The sequence below is a fragment of the Tyto alba genome, unplaced genomic scaffold (genome assembly GCF_018691265.1).
Source record: "Tyto alba isolate M040663 unplaced genomic scaffold, T.alba_DEE_v4.0 Super-Scaffold_27, whole genome shotgun sequence".
In the NCBI taxonomy this organism is placed as follows: domain Eukaryota; kingdom Metazoa; phylum Chordata; class Aves; order Strigiformes; family Tytonidae; genus Tyto; species Tyto alba.
This window is the reverse complement of record NW_024881301.1, coordinates 1976615-1993217: the sequence shown is the minus strand read 5'-3', so window position 1 is coordinate 1993217 and position 16603 is coordinate 1976615. Positions and strand designations below refer to the sequence as shown.

Below are 16603 nucleotides of genomic sequence, written 5' to 3'. Positions count from 1 at the left end.
CAGGTGCCATGTAGAGATGCAGCTTGCAATTAAGATCAGTAAAGCTGACTATTTAATAAGGAATTCCTTCATTTTATAACAGCCTGATCTCATTATTATATACACAACAAATCAGCCCCGTGAGGCTCTTCAAAAAATTTGTTCTCCCTTGGTATTAAATATTTGAACTAAAAGTTAAGAATTAACAATAGCAAAACACTTGCATTAGTTGAACAGAAAATTAAACCCATAAAATGTAGTTAAATGCAATTTCCTCCTAATTGCGGTAAACGTGCTGCCAACATAATTATAAAACAATTTTTAATATATTTTTTTAGTCCATTTGGTGACATTTCATCCCTGCAATATAGCAGTCAGAGATTAGCAAATCAGGGGAGGACTCTTCAGATGCCAGTTTGATTTGGGCCTTTAGTTATAAAGTGTGGCTTCAAGGACAAACCAGTGCTAAAATCGCTCTCAGTGGAGTGGAGAAGACTTCTTGCAAAAACCTTTCCTCAGATTTGAGCACTACGCCGGGGAAATTTCAGGAGTAACCTGCCACTTTCGGTAGTAAAAAATTTGTCAGATCAGCTGTTCATAGAAAAATTCAGTCCTCTCAGGTTGCTTTTGAACAATAGCTTGAGAAAGTCTATTTTTCCTTTTAAATACAGCTCAAAATACCTTCTTCCTACTGGCCCAGTATCTGGGTGATTTGATGGCTGTCTATAACTTAAAATGAGGAAATTTTTTTTGCTTTGCTTTTTCCTGGAATTTCCTTCTCCCCATATAATAGGCACAAGTGGTTGCTGCCTTGCTTTAAAAAAATAGAGTAGTTCTAGAATCACAGTTTCTGCTAAAAAATGAAATCAGATACTCTGTTTTTACCTATAGTCAGGTGGAATGTGTGGTCTCTGCAGGTATCAGTCCTTTGCTAGAGGATGGGAGATTCCTGACATGTGGTATGCCCTTTATCCCAGAGGAAAGCAACAACATGTTAACATGTCACATCTTTATCCCTCATCTTAGAGAAGTGCAAAGTACACTGATGACACATCAGATACATATTCCTCTTCTGGGTTTATTCTTTTGGAATCAGTTTTTCCTTTTCCCTGGAGTTTTTTACTTTCTACTGTTTGCCTGTGTTGCCCCTCCTACAGTGTAATTAGAATTATTTTCTCTGGAGCTGTTCCTTTCTTATATCAGCCAATTCATCCACACTGGATGAATTTCCTATTCCTTGGAAAAGAGCTGAATTTATTGACATAAAATAATCCTTGGCCGAAGTGACTGAGCGTGGACAGGCAGGCTGGGAATCTGGACAGAGATCCTGCTCTGAGAAGATCTTGGATCACACTGTAATTCCGAGTCCAGTATTTTCTCATGTTTCCTCTGCCAAGCTATGCTCCTTTGTGCTGGAAAAATCCCTTGCTATCAGTGAGGGTTCACATCTTCCTCACTTGGAGCAGGCCTCACTGACGTATCATCTTATTTACGCTTATAGTGTAAACTCTGTAAAGAGTTCAGTACAAAGGTGACGGGAGACCTTTAGAGTTATGGACACTTTTGTCTCTCATCTGCCAACAGGGCTTTCACTGATGTCCTGTTCTCAGCCAGTATATTTCCAAAATTTTCAAGTTCTTCTGCCATTTCCACTAGTTTTCTTCCATGTCGTTATTTATTATGTATCTTTTTTGGTAGTCTATTATTGCCTTTTTTCATACTGCTGATCAGCTGCTGTGAAGATAGTCACGAACGCATTTTTTTAAGTGTTTTCTTGTTTTAAATGCTTATCCCAATGAGGTTGGCCAAATAAAGTTGTATTCCCCTGGATTTGTGACTGTCTTTAAATTTGAATCTGAAAGTGTTGGAGTTTGAAGCCCCAGATTGACCAAACATTACATCTACAAGAATCTTACATGGAGTAGACCTACAGGAATGCAGGTCTACTCAATAGGCATTACCTCAAATAGACATGACTGTAGGCTGTATGCCTTTATTCTCATTTTACTTGCCCAAGCTCTTTCCATCCACCGGCTGCTCCTTGCACTACGTTGAAGCTCTGTTCTCACCTACAGCCCTTGGCTTATGACAGACGGCCCAAGTCCAAGCAGTCACCACAATTGCTTTCTAGCCGGCTGGTAGCTACAGGCTTGCAGGCTGTAGAGCTTTGCCAAAAGAAAAGTGGTATTTTTGATCTCTTTCTCCCTTGGCCCTATGGCTTATCTGGCTCACAGAGGGAGACTGTGATCGGTGAATTATTTCAAAACACACACCTGGAGCAGAGAGGAACTCGGGATGGGAAATGAGGGGAAAATGATGGCAGGGAGGTAGAAGTCAAGAAGCATTTGGGTTTGATGTGGAAAGATCAAGTGTGCTGTGGCCTGCCTTGTGAGGAAAGGAGCGTGCCTGGAAGGCTGGTGAACAGCAGGCTAACAGGAAACCACTGCAATAACCGTGCCTCTCCCCTGCACACCGTCTACCTGTAGGCACCAAAATTCCTCTCTCTGGGGAAGCACTCGGTGATCCATTTGCTTCGGTGGCTTCCAGGGAGAGCGAGGAGCTGCTGGGACAGGAGGAGCTGCGTTACCGAAGGGCTCTCCTACACAAATCATCCCCTGGCTGTGTGCACAAGGGAGGAAGAGAGAGAGACAGGTGTGTGTTTTCGTGCGTGGGGATCAGTCACATAAACAAACAAACAAACAAAACTACATCCAGGAGGGAATTTTTTTCCTGGCTGAAGTGCCTCTGCCATCTGCTCTGCAAGGAAGTTTGCTAGATTGTATGGTCCTTGGTGCGTGGCAGCTGCTGATGAAACCGACTCACTCAGGCAATTCTGTCCTTTGAGCCTGTGTTTTTCAAAGCTTCTTCTGTTTTCCTGTCTCTTACTCATATCATCAAGGGCTGGGACTGGAAAAATGCATGCAGGTCAGTGCCTGCTTCTGAGTCTTCCAGGTACTGCCGAGCTTGAGCAATAAAGTATAACATAAATTTGGCTGCTTCCATTTTTTTCTCCAATGATAGTGAGAAGTTGAACTTGTTTTTAAGTACTTTCAATTTCCAGTCCAAATTAGTAATTTCCTTTAAACTCGATCCCCACTGCTTCTGGCTTTCAGTGGGAGTCTCTAATCGTTTCAAAAGAAGGCAGCTAGCAAAACAGATATCAATGTGCTATCACACAGTGATGGGTTTGGCCAAACAAATTGGCATCTCTTGACGACTCTGATATCAAATCAGTTCCTTTGTCTGTTTCTGTGTTTTCTGGCAGCTTTGAGAGGTTCTTCACTTGATGATTCATCAAATCTTAAGGATTTTGCTTTGCAAGAGGTTCCACTGCTTCCAGTGTGCCCTTTCGTCCTTGCTTTATAGGCACTGCTCTGAACAAAAAATGCCCTCCCGGTGTTGGCTGTGGTCTCTGCCGAGTGTGTGTGAGAGCTGGGCTTGGCCGGCTGGGGGGGGTGGGTGAGCAGCATCTCACATGGCGACTCTTGGGCCCCAGCTTTGGGCCCTTTTTTTTGGGGGAAGCCAAGGGGGTTAGAGGGTCTGGCTGGAGGTGACCGGTTCTTCAGACCCCCCCGGGGAGCTGTGTGGGTCTGAGCCGTTGGCAGGGACCTGCTGCGGGGGCCCGACCCACACCATGGGGACGGCGGTGGCTCCCAGCTCACACTGGTACCCCCCGTAGGGGCCGAACCCTGGCTCCCCGCCTGCCCTGGCTTCCCCAGCAAGGGGGTTAACTTACCCCCTGGAAGGTGAGGAGGCCAGAAAGCTGGTGCAAACCGAGGCGTGCTGTGAGATGGCAATACGGATACACGCTGACAGCAATGGGGGCAAGCGTGTCTCAAAAGCAGAGAGGCCTGAACACCCAACAGCAAGGGGAAACCAAGGAAACCAAACACTCAGAGTTCTCAAGTGGCAGCCGAGGTGAGGTTGACATTTTTCCTTCAACTCATGATCAGAGTCAGACAGATGTGAGTCAGCCTCAAATATTGTCCTTTCTCTGGTTTGCAGCAGACGCATACTTTAAAGCTCTGCCATATCATCTTCGTCATGAAAAGAAATCTCCTGATTCAGAAACTTCTCTAAACCACTCAAGATTTTTGTGTGTGCTCTCCCTCCCCGATTGCTTGGAGCCCTGAAAACCACAGCCTTTGCTGGCAGACAATAAAGATACGACCTAAAGTATTCAACAAGTTAAGAAAAAAAAAAAAAAAAAGAAAGAAAGGGAAAAAAAAAAGGAGAACGGCTGTTGAGGAGGCTTAGAACATGTCCCAACATTTTCTGCAGGTTTTTTCCTTTCTCGAGGCAATCAGAGCACTGCCTAAGTTTTGCACCTGCCATGGGCAAGTGCCTCTGTCTTTTAGTGAAATAACTTTATGCATTTTTAGTACAAGCCCTGGCCTGCTTTGTATCCTGCTTTACCTGAATGATTATATCTTCTTTACTTCGTTAACTTTTCAATAGGCTATGAAAACAAAAGCTGTCACTCTAATACCTGCCATTTGATATTCAGCAATGCCCTTAGTACAAAAAGAGTCCCTCCACCTCCCAGCCCCCACCTCCAAGCATCACTTGGCATGATCCTGCTTGTAGCTGTTTACTGTTTCAATTTATAAAACCTTTTCCTGTCAATGTTACTTTCAGCAACAACCCCATCTTTCATCTGCAAGTATAAGCTTTGCAACACTGATATGAGTGATTTTGATAGAGAAATCAAAACCTACTATCCTGTGAAATATCAGTTTGCAATGATCGCTGGGACATCTCAGGGAAGTATTTGTTTGGACAGTCACAGCCACAAGGCCCAAGACACCTTCTCCGTATGCACACACAAACCAAAATTTTCAATTTGGTATGGTTGGACTTAGGAACTCTGAGGATTCCCAGAACTATATTTCAGATTTGTGGAGATCATAAAAATTAGTTCTGAAGTAAGCTCATGTTCTGAGGCAAAAGAAGTCTTCAGAAGCATTTTTCTAAGATATCTGGGCTTTATTTGCCTGTATATCTAAATTATTAATTTGCAAACCTCTGCAGCTAGTCATGCCAGTAAAGGAATCCCTCTAGACTGTTGCAGTCCAAAGACAAGCTCTGGGCTCTCGGTAAAGGCCAGCTCTCAGAAGATAGATAGGGGGCTTGGGGTAGGTGGGCTACATTATCCTTATTTATTCAAATAGCCTTCATTTGAGAGATCCCTTAGATGAGGAAAATCTGCCTGGAAAACACAGGGACCACATAATAGAGCTGTGTACAGCTAAACAGGCAGAAGGGTAGGTAAAAATAAACAAAAGGATGTGTGTTTTGGGGGAGGAATATTTTTTTGGATGGATTCAGGCTGGAGATGTAAGGGTACACAAAAAGCCACAAATTGCTGAGGATAGACCAGTTTGCAGATCAAACGAAACTAACATTGCTTTGGGATGTAATGGCCCTGATGAAGTGATTTTCCAGCACCTTCTTTTGAGGAGAGAGGGGAGAACAGCTCTGAATATGTTTCTGGTGGCCTCAGCTCTGCTGATTCAGGGAGCAGCTTCTCCAGTGACTGACTTGTTTTCTACTCCAGGTTCACATTTAGGTGCAGAGACTAGGGAACTGAAAGTCTGGGTTTTCAAATTAAAGGAATGCTTCCAGGTGTCCTAGTTTAGGGTGAGCAGCTCTGACAGTAAGAGAGCTGGTGTCTGGGGGAGTGTTGAGCCTGTGTCCTCTGAACATGAGTCTTTTTATGTCCTCTCAGGTTGGGCATTACGACAGAAGAACAGAAGGTTTTGATAACCTGTATTCTGGTGCCAAGGTAAGATAGTTATGAAATGTAAATTCAAATGTTTTTAGCATATCAAATTTCCAGTGATGCGAATGGGAACTAACAGGACCTAGAGTTCTCAGCACTTCTCAAGATCGGGCCATTTCTACTTACTGGTTTAACCATAGATCTAACTTTCAGTTTTCCTGCTTCTCTGTTTCACATACTTTTCTCTAAAACCTATTTTTATTGCATCTGTCAAATAAGGTTACAGACACAGTAACAGCAAACTTCACTTTCAAGCAGAGAACAACCAAACTCATTTTTTTAATGAAAAAATTCCCATCTTTTGGTTCCTTTTGAGGGAAGTTGGAGAGTCTCTGGAGAAATTTGACATTTCTTGTGAGATTCTGGTCTACCCAGCACCCCCTGAGGACCTTCTGGATAAGCATTAGTGCACCTCTGTACAAATCAACACTATCATGAGACTGGGAATGGTGATTTCATCTGTTTTTAGGAAGTAGCCTCTACAGCTGCATGCTCTGGGAAGGCTGAAGTACTCTGAAGCTGGACTTTGCAAATCTTGTATTTGTTCCTTGCAAAAATACCTCTTAAAATATTAAAATTCCTGTCCATCTTATTTCACTGGAGTTAGCACATTGTAAATGGTTCAGACATGAATCAAGCATCTCTCCTTTCCCTTGGCTTTGAAACTGTCTTCCTGAAATTTGACTGGGTCTGTATAACCAGTGCCATTAATTCCCGGTATAATTTTATGTAGTGCATTTTGTACAAAGAACCTGGCAGTTTGACAGTGAATAATAATTCCAGGTCAAGAAATATGCTCTTAATTATTTCATGATCTCAGTGTCTTTAGGGAAGGCATTGAACAGGCCCTGGAGCGAGGAAATAAAATGTTTCTTTAATTTCAAAAAAAACCCTGGATTAATTTCTGGGATTTTGATAGATAGCAGCTACTCTGTTCTTTAAGGTGTCAAACCTGTATTTCTTTGGCTGACTCTGAGCTGAAGCATGCAAAACAATCCAAAGAACTGCTTAAATTTCTAGAATAGTGTGGGCATCTAATCACTCTTCTTGTTAAAATGGGGAAAATAGGGCATATTTCTGGTGCTTCCACTTTAGTTAAGAGGACCAGATTGTGGCACATGTTTTTGAAAGCATGACTCTAGCATTTCAGGAGAATGTGATTCCCATTTTCAAGCTCTGCTGTTAGAACCTGTTGCAAGCTGGTGGTAAAACTCCTCTTTTGGCCTCCCAAATAGTGGCCCTACCTACAGTACAAAACATTCCTAGTTCTATCATCTTGGCATTAATTATCCTAATCTCTTTTCTAATGTTCAAGCTGTTAATTTAACCACGTTGTCTAAACTTGCATTGGAAGTGGAGCTGGATTTGTTTCCTTGCATGTGCAGACAGAAAAGCTGAAGGTAGCTTATCAAAATAAGTCTAAGATAACATAACTCTGGGTTGGCAGAGAAAAAAAAAAAAAAAAGAGGAAAAAGAAAGAAGATATTTGTAAGCTATTTTCTCGAATTGCCGAATTCTCTGTTTATCCTGAACTAGTTTTAAAAACAGGTGGAGCTGCAAGAAATCTGCCTTCCTGAATATTTTCTCTAATAAATGTGAGGGTAATTTCTTAGCTCCATCCATGGAGAATTAAACACAGAGTACTGAGCTATGAGCAGGAGTCATGAATGTCAGCTTTGCGCATCTTACACTACTTTTTATGGACCATGAAAAATTGTTCCTGTTCAAATTGAATTGTCATACGAATCTCAGTTTGCTCACAGACGTTTTGTAAGCATCAGTGAGCTAATTTAATCTCCTAATTGGCTGGCTAAGGGCTCCAATGCAATGCAGACAGAGTAACTTAATCTGCAAGAAACTGGTAAAACTCCATAAAAATCCTGGTGAACAGGTGGTTGTCACAAGACTCATTATGAGAAATCTTGTGGGCCACCTGAGTAGAGGTGGCAGTGACTGTATGGGGTGTAGAGTGACCTGCCCCTCCCTTCAGAAGGTGACATGTTTCCTCTGGCACAGCTGTCCTCCAACCGCATAAGTGACTTCAGTTTTTAGTGCCGACAATTCAACACCTTGCCCAAGCATTAGTCTAGGAGACTCTTGGCTCCTGGGGACTGGGACTTCAGAGTTATAATTGGTGCAACTGAGGAAATTAGTGTGTGTGAGTGCGAGAGGTCAGACTGGATGGGTACAATGGTCTGTTCTGGCCTGAGATGGTGTAAACTGGGAGGAGAATGTGGTCTCCCCTCTGCTTGTTTGACAATAAAACAGTACGTACATCTGAAGTCCCATATAAATAGTGGCCAGTTCTAATAATTATATATAAAATATATGGAATGTATAGCTATACTACCATGTAAATAATGGCTTGTATCAACAATTATACATAAACTATGCATCCACATGGAACAGCTTGATTTTGTATGTTATACAGAATATATTCTCTGTCAGCAATATTGACGGAAAATGTATGAGGATAGGAGGGAACTTTTAATGTTAAAACTCCCCATATAATTTTCTTCTTTTCTCTTTCTTCTTCCTCTGGCTGAGATCAAGGGCTCAGGGTCTGCTGTAACGGTCCATGTCCTAGCAGGGCTTTTTGAACGCGAGTTTTCGCTCCTTCTGTGCACTCCTCACTTGGCTGCCGTTCCATCTGACTCCGAAAGAAGCGAGTACAAATTAAAGAAAGAATGCAGCCTTAACGCCTACACCCAGAAGCTTTCAAAACAGAAGGCTGCTACACCTGTGGGGATAGAACAAGTGTATCAGTGTCCCGGGCTCTGCCCTGGCTCGTCCGCCTTTGTTAGCTGGAATGTGCCGATGAAACAATCAGGTGCAGTAGGCGCGTGGCAGCCTGTTTAAAAACCGATTCTTTGGAGACAGGGAGTGGGCTGTGAATCATGCATCCACATAATCTGATGATAACAATTTTAAATGTGGTGATTAGTGTATAATGGAAAGTATTGTGCTCTTTGGTATGATTTGTCTGCCACTGCACTACCCAGTATTTAAAGGTCCCATCTTCTATGCAAATCCTGATTCATTCTAGTAGCAAACACATAAGGTAACTTTAAGAGTGTTTAGGTACTTATATCTTCCTCACTCACACAGGCATACATGCGTGTGTTTATACACGCTATTACCATTTGCATCACTGTACCAGCCCAAAATCATGGACGTGCTGCTGGGCAGCACGCAAAGCAGTATCCCTCGCTGTGGAGCTTACAGGCTCAGTTGTAAACTCCAAGAACGGGAAAAACTGGCCTCCTAGCAGTATTGAGTGCATCTAGCAGTGAAAAAGTGCCATTGAGAATACCGGCTCAGAAATCAAGATGCCTCTAGCTGTTCAGCTCAATGAATAGGGCCAACAAGATGCAACTTCATGACTTGTCCTTTGCTTCAGGTACCTCCACCAGACTACACCTTCAACTATACATTTGCTTTCTGTGAATGCCAGGAGAACATGAGTAACCATCAGAGCAGCTGAGGGACATCGGTGTTAAAAACATTAAAAGTAGAGTGGGTCTCTCTGGGGTTTGGTTGGAAAAGTATGAGGCAGAAAGGCTGTGTTCTAATTGTGACAGAGTTTATAAAAGTACAATAAAATTGTCTCACTTTGGGACTAGAGATGTGTCATGTTTGCTTTTGGTGAGATTAATTTTGGCAGTAACTTGTAGCATCAACTTTCCATTTCAGGTCTTAGCTCACTGGGCATTTATAATCCAAATAGATTCCGGGCAAATATCTGTTGACAGGGAAGAAAAACAAAGGAAGCAAACAAAATTAGAGAAGAAAAGCCATGGCAAAGCCAGGTGCCCTCATGAAGTCCTTTGACAAGATGAGTCATGATTTTGGAGAATTAATAACTGTAGACAGCATTGGTAAGTTTTTCCTTTTCTTAATCACTGAACCTCTGCATGTCCTTGCCATGAATACATAACAAATAGGATCAGGAAGTGAATTAATAAATCATTTGCTTCTATTTACTCATATAAGGGAGTCGGGAAAGAATAGCTATTTTTCACATAGCTTTAGTGCCAGACCTAGTTCTTGCTTTGGCCAAATTATCCATCATGTATGAATGACATGCATAGGAAACCTGAAAGTTAAACTGTTTTTGTTGTAATGAAAAGATAAATACAGTGTACGGGTGCAATTTATGCTTTTAAATTTAATTTCAGTTTTAATTATGAACAGCGCAAGCTGAGGTGGAAGATCTCCATCCATCATTGGCGTCCTGCTTCTGTTTGACTGATTGATGTGGCTAGGAAGATGTCTCCATAATGAGACATTCGATAGCCCACTGAAATGGCTGGCTAGGTGCTCATATGAATCTGATTAAAACTGTAATCATGTTTGAAGTGCCAATGGCCAACTCTTATACAAGTCACTTGGATTGCAGACAGAAGTGTTACTTTCCTGGAAGCATTTGCAATGAAGCAAATCTTCAGTGTATACAGACACACACATGCGCGCACACACACAGGGAAAAAAAAAAAAAGAGAGAAAAAAAGGGAGAGACTGTGTAAAAAGGGCAGCTGTTGTTGGCAATGGAAAAGCCTCCTAGGCTCCACCTGCCTTGCTCGTGCCAGTATCTTTAAGTACCACCACCCCTGACATGCTGAATACACATTACTGTCAAACCTGAGTATTAGGTGGGTAGATATGCAAGCCCACACTAGCAGCCAGCACATTTAGGGGAAGTCTCAACAATTTTCTGCAAACATTGTACGTGGTATCTTGCTGGGAGTTTGCTCAGGAGCACATGCACAGTGTGAAGTAATGTGCTCTTATTTTACAAGCTGCAAGTTGAGCGCCAATCAACTGTACTGCCCAGCAATGGAAAAAGTGATATAGATGGGGGATCTCTGACAGCTAAGGATCAGACTGTCGAGTCTGATGCCAAACAATAATAAATGTACATGTTGAGAAATCTCCCTGGATAACCGAGGTTACACTCTGACCTAAATGATAGAAAAGTAAGAGAATAAATTCTTCTGCACACTAATCTCTAAATCCCCAGACCTCACTGCACTATAATAAACCTTATTTGATAATACCAACATTACTGGAGATCCTGTTACCTGTTGAACGCGAGGATGCGGTTGCAGTTGCACAAACATTTCAAGTGAGCAGATGTCAGCTCTGCTGCTGGAAGAAGCAATCCTGAAATTCCTCAGCAGGGCCCTAGAGCAGGGTCCAGGACATGGCACCCCCATTTTGAAGGAGCCCCACAACCACTAGCCAGGACTGTAAAATATGGCTCAGTCCGGCTTCGTGCACTGGGCTGTGAGCCGTGGGCCAGGGAAGCTGAAGGTTATGTGTCAGGAGATGCATTTGACTTGAAACTTTGCTGGTGAGGTCCTGTGAGTGGAACCCAGCACAGGGCGTAGTGTTGTGAAGCGAGGTGGGAGTTAACCTCTGTTCGGGACCCAGCGGGGAGAGGTAGGGTGGGGCAAAAATTTTGATGGGCTTTGAAGATAAGGCCAAGAAATTTGTGCTGGATACGGTGAAAAAGGGGAAGGGCTTATCCTGAAGGTAGTACATAGCCACAAGTAGGAAAGAAGAGGTTAGCAGCAGCATTCTGAATTATCTCGAAGGAGACCCTTTTATGGCTGTTGATAGTATAGCAGAGCGGATTACAAAACTCTGACGTAAGTTGTCCAAGGCTTGGACAAGAGCTCTGCCCTTAGAGTTGGGCCTGGAAATCCTTGTCAGTTATGCTTAGCAGGCATTGTAAACATGCAAGGATAGACTTGTTTCTTAGCCTGGGGAGCTTAAACAGATACACAAAAACCCTATCAGCTTTTAAGTGTGGCTCTCCTGTTTGTACTAATCACTACAGCCCACTCTTAGTGTTTCAAACCTAATAAAATGAGGAAATGAAAATGAAAACTAGCTCTGGTCTATGACTATCTTATCTCTTTGTCGACTACAAGGGTAATCTGGCATTTTAAAACAATAGCTACTTGCTTACAAAGCCCCTTTTAATTAATGGAACTGGAGAATCTCTCTCAGGATGCGGATGTTAACCCCTTCAAAGTAATGTGAGTAAATTCGGCTCCTCATGACGGTGCACAGCTAACCCAGTTGGACAGAACCGTACATGCTAAATACCAGGGTTCAGTTAAGCCCAAAGTATGGAAATAAATCCACATCTGTTTCAAACTCCTCTCTGACAACTCTGCTTCTTTGTTGTCCTCTGAGGCAGAAAATCATCCATAGAACAAAGGCAATTTTTTTCATTTAATAACAGTGGTACTACTAATAATACTTTCCTTCTATTATATAAAGTAGCTATCACAAGGGAAATCAAGATGATATCGTTTTTCCATTTGGAAGCAATGGATTTTAGTTCCATTAAAAGAACTGAGGCAATCACAGTCCTCTCCCTACAGATATTCCAGTGAAAATGAGATGGGATACTTTATGTTGCAGTCTTAATGCGTTGTTTTGACGAAGGCACAGGAATGCCACTAGCAACCTATGTAAAAAGCTTATATACAGCTTTTTGCATAAAATTTTCTCAGAGGTAAGCATTATCTAATATTTGTAGCTGTATACATGGAATGTAATAATAGTGTATTTCTATTGACTCAACTTATTTTTTTTATGTTAAAACCTCCTTTACATTTTGTACTACTACCAAGACACGCCGGGTATGTAAACTAAGGTGGGAAAATTAATTCTTTGTTTGTGCTGGAGTAACTGAAATGGAGAGATCATATTGAGAAACCCTGTAATAAACAAGTTGAGATGTACAGCAAGAAAATTCTCAGTAAATTCAGACCTTAGGGAAAAGTTTGAATAATAAGCCAAACTTTGCTAGCTCTGTGGGAGATGGCATGAGGAAAAGAGTGTCTGCACATAATACAGTACAATGCCTAATTTGTACAGGCCTGGCTCCTAGAGTGAAACCTGGGCCCCTAAGTTTGTTTGCTGAGGCTTCAGAAGGGAGATCAAAACTTCCAGTGATGGACGGGGTGTATCTCTTTCACAGTGTCCCACTAGGGAATACTGCAACCATGGTCCCTCTGCCTGAAGATTAAACTCCCCAGCCAATGCATCTCCACCACCTTGAACCCATCAGCTTCTTGGATGATTAATTTTCCCATTGAAGAGGATTTTTTCACATGAACACTGATACATGGTACCCTTTCTAAAGAACTGTGCAGGGCCTACCATTTTCTATTTCAAATGTGGTTCTCAGTGTTTGTCCCCTTTTCTGCATTTTTTGCATTTTTTCCATTAAGCAGTCATTTAATAAGAAAAAATAAAAAGGAATAGCTCTAGAAGCAGAGACTGTGAGCCAGGAGGGCTTTCTAGATACCATCAAGGTGCCTTGATTAATGGACTTATAGTCTTATTTTTCAGCTTGCTTCTTTGTCTGACTGCGTTATGTGGCTTTACAAACAGTGGGTCGTCTTCAACAAGGGAAAGGAAGACATCACTTGGCAGAGCTTGAGTTAATAAGATCTCCCCATCTTGCGAAGCCCAGGCAGGGGATCTCCCCTGACCTGGGTGAATTCAAGTCACCTCAGGATCGTTGCTAGGGCGAGTGCTCAGATGCCTGACCTAGTATCTAAAAAAACGAGTGCTGTCAACTCCCACGTCCTGGTGCATGCCTAATGCCCCTCTGAGTCTCTCAGGCTCTCGGGGTGTTGCAGTTGTTGTTATTCCCGGAGGCAGAGGAGACCCCGGCATGCTGCAGACCCCCAGAGCCAAGGGGCAACCAGGCAGCTCCAGGTGCTGGCCCTGCCGCAGAGCTGTGTGTGGTGTCTGCCCCGGTTCTGAGTGTGCTGGCTGCAGCAGGGCTGGGTGTCCCTCTCCCCTGGCCTGACGGCACCTTGGGCGCCCAGGGTAGGAAACGGGGGGTGCCTGAATAATCCTTCTATCCTGGGTTGGGTGGCTGCTGAGTGGGTATCCCAAAGTTGGATGGAGGTGTCTCATCATGTAGGTGGTTAAGCCAGGCTTCCCTCCTTCCCTTCATCCCAACTTCACACCTTCCTACCTCCTTCTCTTCCTTTCCCTCCCTCCATCCCTCCTGTCTCTCTCTTTATCTTTCCTTTTCCTCTTATTTCCTTTTCTTTTGCTTCCTGGCTCGTTTGCTTCTAGTATCTTTCCCTGGATAAAGAATGTGCAATTTATTTCCAGAGGAAAGCATACTTTGTTTTGTACCAAGGGAAAACATACTCTGGGCAGATCAGTATTGTCCATGATAGGATAAAAGAAATAGCCTGAATGGTACTGATTAGATCCCTTGTTTTCCAGATTTAGCCAATGGTAGCATGTTAGGCTGGATCAACCTCTCTGAAGATGGACACAGTTCTGAGATGATCCTCTTTCCCCAACCTCCCTCTCCCCTATTGCATAAAGTCCGTAGCAAGGTGGTGGCTGAGGTGCACTCAGAGGCAGCTGCAGACCCACAGTCCTGCCCCTTTCCCTCTCTGGGGGAGGCAGAGCTGCTCTTCTGCAGGAAAAGTGGCAGCTCAAATGGGATGGACCAAAGGCTGGAGGACCTCAGGGCACCGCTTGAACCACCTGATGGCAATCACCCTTCCTCACATCAGAAATAAAATGAATTAAATTGCTTTCCTGTCTTTTGAGTTCACGCATGTTGTTTCGAAAAATAAAATGTAATAAAACTACTTGTGCTGTTCTTTTTTAACAGTTTAGCTTCCTCAACAGGAATATTATTTACAGGTGACTATGCAACCCAAGGCCCCATGGAAGAACTTCAGCATTGCATATGTGTAACTGAAGACAGAATTATGGCCCACTAAAAAGGAACAAAAACCTAAAATATATTCTCCTCTCCCCTCATGCCAGCCCATTGTTACAGCACTGTGACAGTAACAGTCAGGAGGGGCTCTCTTGAATTACTTAATGCTGGTATATGACTACACTGTATGGCATTTCTTTTGTTGGGCTTCAAACGCTTTCATGATTTTTTTTTCTCTTTTATTTTTGTTTGGTTGTTTTCCTCTGGGCTTTCATACCCCTCCCTCCAAAAAAAAAAAAAACAAAAAAACAAAAAAAAACAAAAAACCAAAGGAGGAAATAAAGAAAAACCCAGACACCAGCAAGTTGCAAACACTGCAAACACTATATGTAAAATTTCATTGCACGCTGTCACAAGCGGAGCTCTGTGTTTTGCTTATCTTTGTATTCATTTCACATACGTATTGCCCTAAGTTTTGATTTCCTTCACACAAACCCATTTGTTCAAAGAAAGAAGCTGCTCAATGTATTGTGTTCTAGTGAGAGCTGTCTAATTTTGGGTTTGCCGTTTTGCTGATTTAGTGCCCTTAGGAAGTATGATACATATCCATTAATGCATCATCTGTAAAAACTTGTGGATGTGCATCCTAGCCTTTCATTAACGTTAATGGTGCCCAACCCCTGAATGTACACTGTGTCTCAGCACTCCACAAGTTAACTGAGTTCATGCCATAAACATCTTGTTCTCATTTCTGTAGCACAGGCTAGCTTTCCTGATGGGCAGAAGTGGAGCACGGAAGCGCAGATCTGCAACCTCACCGTGCACCTGACTTCTTAAGCTGAAGAGTTTTCTGTAGATGCAGGCATCTGCTGTTCTGTGAAGAAAACACAATATTGTGTGCTCCCTTTCCAAGCACCTCCTTGCAATGCTGTTAATTTAGCTGGTACCAAGCACATTAAGCATGTTGTTTTATTTACAATGTTACAGTAATAAGATGAATGTTTAGTATCTTCTGCAGAGTGCTGTTCATACCATGGCAGGGTTACATTCCCAGCTGAAATAGTATATTTAAATTATATGTGGAGATTGTACTATGTAATACCTGGAGCTGATGAAATCTTGAGAAGTTTTGAGTTACATGATACCTTTAGACACTTGAAATCTGGGCCTTTTTTTTTTTTTCTCTTAAAAAAACCCCAACCAACCAAAATTTTTGCTGTCAGGTTTATAGAATCTCCCCTGGGATTCAGCCAAAAATCAATGACAGTGGCAGTTCAGTGCAGACATAACCAGCTGCAGTATCCCCTATTACAGAGGGGAAGAATCTGATGTGACTGTGCCACTGAGAGCTTTTTTTGGCACAGCTCTTGGTTGCATGATTCAGAACTTCAGCACAGGGTTTCTTTACTAAAATATTGATTGTACAGGGGCAAGATAACTTCTTCAGCTTGGTTAACATTGGCCTGATGAGAAATTGGAATAATTTTTTCCTAATCCTCCTTCATCTCTGCAGAAATCACTTTTTGATTGAGGTCAAACTTTTGTTTTGGCAAGTCACGCAGGCTCTCATTAGGCTGTGATTGCATGCATATGATTGTCTGAAATGCACAGTAGGCAAAGGGTCAAGGATACAAAGGCTGTTGTTGTTTTTAATTCTTTTCCCCAATGCACCCATCATGTGGAAAATATTTATCAACCTTCAGTCTGTGTCCCTGAAGCTGCGCTCCTGATGCGCCTTTTTAGTGTCCCCCAAGGAATCCTGTTAAACTTGGATCCACACATCCATGAAGCGATGCGTGACTACTATTATTTTTAAGATGAAGCGGGTGGCAAGATGACAGTGATTCAGAAAAGTTAAACCTCTTCACGCTCCAATATGTTTATGTTATGGGGCAAGCACAGCTCATGTGAATATCTGAAATACATTTAATTGCTGCAAATAGGGATACTCTTCAGACACAGGCTCTTGTTGCTGAGGAGCAAAGGTGTTGGCAGCCCTAGTAGGTATTTTGGGACTGAAGCCTCTGTAGCTGAGGGTAAGGAAAGAAAATAAGACTGTGTTAGTATGTGGGTCTGTGGCATCCACTTTGTTACATGAATGTCAGTGGTTGTGACTTACTAAA

At 42.6% G+C, this 16603-nt stretch overlaps 1 long non-coding RNA gene across 2 annotated transcripts in view; it reads left to right on the top strand.

The window, feature by feature from the left end:
• LOC116963677 overlaps nucleotides 1-14349 on the top strand; it is an 86708-nt gene extending 72359 nt beyond the window's left edge. For both annotated transcript variants that reach the window (XR_004408353.2, XR_006165811.1), the window contains exons 3-6: nucleotides 5708-5764; nucleotides 9455-9639; nucleotides 12157-12290; nucleotides 12759-14349. This is a non-coding gene — a long non-coding RNA (uncharacterized LOC116963677). The remainder of the gene's footprint in view (nucleotides 1-5707; nucleotides 5765-9454; nucleotides 9640-12156; nucleotides 12291-12758) is intronic.
• The last annotated feature ends 2254 nt before the right edge of the window (nucleotides 14350-16603 follow it).